Raw genomic sequence first — 4,497 nt, 5'->3', positions numbered from 1 at the left:
ACATATCTGAAAATTAATTAACAGTTTCTACAGTAGAAACTGTTGTGTGAAACACAAAGATATATTAGGGAAACTGTGATGTTTTTAAAGAGAAAGAATAGGAAACAAATCACCTAAGTGTCACCTTGGTCTTGCTCTCTCTTTCTAGCTAGTCAGTCACATATTCTTCACAGTAGCCCTTGAATTGGAATGATTCCCCTCGCCCTTGCTGGCCTTTCCTGTCCTGGGTCCCTACAGCAGATGAACCATGAATCTTCTGCAGTTTTTCTTCTTTCCAATCCCTGCTTTATATTTTAGAAAAGTGATTTTTCAAAAATGCAAAATGGCCACCCTTCACCCTTGCTTATACTCTTTAGTGCCTCCTCATTGTTAGCAAGTCCAAGCTCCTATCTCAAGTTATAAAATATTTCATTCTCTAGTTATAGTCTAATGACATGTTCCATCTACTATCCTCACCATTGTAGATCCAGCCACAAAACGACTTCAATCTCCAAATACACAATGGTTTCTTTTACAGCTTTAGAGGAAGAGATTCTAGTGAGTAATAAGAAAAGACACAAAATCAATTTAATGAAACTAAACAGAGGATTCGATTTTTAACCTCCATTAAAAAAGGAGTAGAGCCAAGCTCCAGTGGCTCATGCCTGTAATCTTAGCTACTGCCCAGGAGGCTGAGATCAGAGCTTTGAAACCAGCTCAGGCAGAAAAATCTGGGAGACTCTTTTTTTTTTTTTTTTTTTTGCCAGTCCTGGGGCTTGGACTCAGGGCCTGAGCACTGTCCCTGCCTTCTTTTTGCTCAAGGCTAGCATTCTACCACTTGAGCCACAGCACCACTTCTGGCCGTTTTCTGTATATGTAGTGCTGGGGAATTGAACCCAGGGCCTCATGTATGTGAGGCAAGCACTCTTGCCACTAGGCCATATCCCCAGCCCTGGGAGACTCTTACTTCCAATTACTCAGCAAAAAGCTGCAGATGAAGCTGTGCTCAAGTGATAGAGCACCAGCCACAGGCGAAAAAGTTAAGGGCCAGTACCTAGGCCCTGAGTTCAAGCCGTATTATCAGCACACACACACACACACACACACACACACACACACACACACACACCAAAAACAGAAGGGATATCCTTTGTGCCAGTACTCCTTACATTCACATTATGCCTGATGTCTTTATTTCCACTTGTTTAAAGCACACACACACTAGCTTTGCTCATAAACCAATTGCTGGCTTCTCTGTTTTGCTATGAGAACCCTTATTGTCAGCCCATGGCCCTTTTTACATATATTATTTTATATACTTTCCCCGACTTGTTGTTTCCATTCCCTGGGCTTTAAATGCTGTTTGTATTTGGAAGTCTCAGGGACTGACATCTCCAGCTCTAGCTTGGCTATCTTCTGAGATCAGATTCCTATCCAAGGATAGATACCAGGGGGTCTGCAGCAATTGCAGGCTTGTGTCTAAATTTGAACTCATGTCTTCACTTTGCCCAAATCACTTTTTCTTTCACCTGTCAATAAATGTAACCTGCATTGCTCCAGCCAGAGATCTGGGATCTTACTAATCCATTTCAGTTTATATTTTTTAAAAAAAGGAGTTGAAAGATTGAAGTGTTATTTGGAATGAAGTTAGAGAGGGAGAGATGTGTTACGAAAATGCCATGGATTTAGGTTTAGACTCCCAATAGAGAGTAGGTTTAGCCAAGGAGGCTAAACCACAAGGGGAAGATAAAGAAAGAAGTAGTTGTGCTGAGACATGAATGTCAACAGTTTCCTAACAGATTAATTCAAGCCTTTGAGGTAGACAGTACCCAGTGAATTTGCATTACAGTGAGAGAATAAAAGAGGATGTGGATGAAAGCCTGAGCAACTCATTGGTAAGCCTGCAAAAGTGTTTAAGAAGCGATTTCTAGAGGACAGGTAGGAGCCCAAGGAAGAGAATATCACAGAAACCAACAAGTGGGACTCTTTTCTAAGGATTTGACAAATGCCTGTGCTCTAGCAAAAAGATCAAAACCAGGACAACTTCCAACATTATTAAGTGCTTACAGATACCTAATGTCTTGCAAGTTTCTCATAAAACAGTATTCATTTGCTTGTCGCAAGAATGCTAAGGTAAACTTAGCCTGACACACCACAGATTCTTTAAAAAGGAAATTGGATTCATGAGAGCTTGCAAATGTTATTTATTACACATCAGTCCATGAAGTTCACTTAAATGTCAGAGTTGAGAATGTGGAAAAAAAGAAGACATAAAGAAAAAAAAGTGAGTTTTCTTTTTCAGCTTTAAGGAAACATCTACCAACCAACTAAGTTTAGCATTTCATGTGTTTTAAGACCTGTCAAAGATTGCCAGAAATTTACTTGTGAGTGAGAAGAAAATGATATTGCCTGTTTGTCATCTCTCATAGTGTCCAACTTTTGAAGGCCACTTTGCAACCCCAAAAGAACTTTCCTTCCTTGGCGGGCATATGGTGAAGATGAGAAACATTAGTAATATGATCCAGGCCACACAATGTTCGTTTAAGAATTAGATACTGATGCCAGTGGATAGTCACATTTTTTTTCCATTTTATTTTCAACAGTTTGGGTGTTCTAAGAGGTCTGTGTGGAATTGAATCTGGTACTTCCATCAGAAACATACTTTATTTTCAGTATTGGAGCTATCTCTGCCCCTACCTACTTCTTCCATGCTATATATTCTCCTGGGTCTAATTTGTGCTCCTTCTTCTGAATGTTTAGTCAATTTAATATACACAGTGGGCATATTGTGGGAAAAATGCAAGTTTTCTCAGCAGAGTCATTGTAAAGATTAGGTGTTGTTTAAAGACAAAGCCAATGTCATCCATCACAACTGCAAGGCAGGAAAGAGAGTGCGGCACAGTGTTCAGTTAGAGCTTTGCTGAAGGACGCATCTTCTCAGCCTTCTGAGTGCCATCAACTCTTTTGAAGATGATTTTGCAACATTCCTCTGAAGTTTAAGGTTCTGGAAAATGGAACGATGTTTACTGAATACTTTCCATTTAAAACTGTTTTGTGGAATGGTTATTGAAATGGAAAAGAAAACAGAAGATGAAGACATTCATGGTCAAAGCCATCTATTCTAGTCCAGGACAGAAGATCCAAGTATAATCAAATGCCCAAAGTGTAAACATAGCCTTTTCCCTCCTCACTATCTTAACCCAAGGGGAGCAGAGGCAGGTGACTGAGGCCATGAACTCTAGGCCACAAACATAAGGTTTAAGAATTACTTTATGAGGACTCTCCATACTGCTTGCCAGAGTGGCTGAACCAGTTTACACCTCAGAAGGCTCAATATAGAACTACCCTATGACCCAGCAGCCCCACTGTTGGGTATCTATCCAAAAGAACACAAACAAAATCACAGTAAGGCCACCAGCACAACAATATTCATCGCAGCACAATTTGTCATAGCGAGAATCTGGAACCAACCCAGATGCCCCTCCATAGATGAATGGATCAGGAAAATGTGGTACATATACACAATGGAATTTTATGCCTCTATCAGAAAGAATGACATTGTTCCATTTGTAAGGAAATGGAAGGACTTGGAAAAAGTTATACTAAGTGAAGTGAGCCAGACCCAAAGAAACATGGACTCTATGGCCTCCCTTATTGGGAATAATTAGTACAGGTTTAGGCAAGCCATAGCAGAGCATTACAAGGCCCAATAGCTATACCCTTAGGAACACATAAGATGATGCTAAGTGAAATGAACTCCATGTTATGGAAACAATTGATATATCACAGTTGTAACTACTTTCAACGTCCTATGTGTATGTGTAGTTTCTATTATTGATGATGTTCTTGTATCACCTTCCTATGGTTGTACCTACACTATCTGTGTAATCTTATCTGAGTATATTGGAAACCGTGTTTACTGGTATTGGAAGTAGGAAATTCAAAGGGAATACCAAATTTGAGAGACACAGGGTAAAAAAAAAGAAATAACTACAAAAGCAATACTTGCAAAACTGTTTGGTGTAAGTGAACTGAACACCTGGGGGGGGGGGGAGGGAAAGGGGGGGAGGGAGGAGGGCATGAGGGACAAGGCAACAAACAGTACAAGAAATGTATCCAATGCCCAACGTATGATACTGTAACCTCTCTGTACATCAGTTTGATAATAAAAATTTGAGGAGAAAAAAAAAAAAAAGAATTACTTTATTAGCCCAGTGCTGGTGGCTCCTAGCCACCACGCAGGAGGCTGAGAGCTGAGGATGAAGTTTTGAAGCCAGTCCAGGCAGGAAAGTCTGAGATTCTTATCAGTAATTAACTACCCAAAAGCCAGAGGTGGAACTGTGACTCAAGTGGTAGTCAACCTTGAGTAAAAATAGCTAAATTAACAGTACCTAGCCTCTGCATTCAAGCCTCAGTAATGGGGTGGAGGGGGGGGGGAGAGGAAGAGAAAAGTATCTATTTTTTATTACAATGTAGATCTATCTTTAACTGGTTATACAAAAAGTTACCATTCAACAA

This window comes from Perognathus longimembris, chromosome 22 (genome assembly GCF_023159225.1).
Source record: "Perognathus longimembris pacificus isolate PPM17 chromosome 22, ASM2315922v1, whole genome shotgun sequence".
Lineage (NCBI taxonomy): Eukaryota > Metazoa > Chordata > Mammalia > Rodentia > Heteromyidae > Perognathus > Perognathus longimembris.
The sequence above is the reverse complement of the archived record's forward strand: the minus strand, read 5'-3'. Positions refer to the sequence as shown.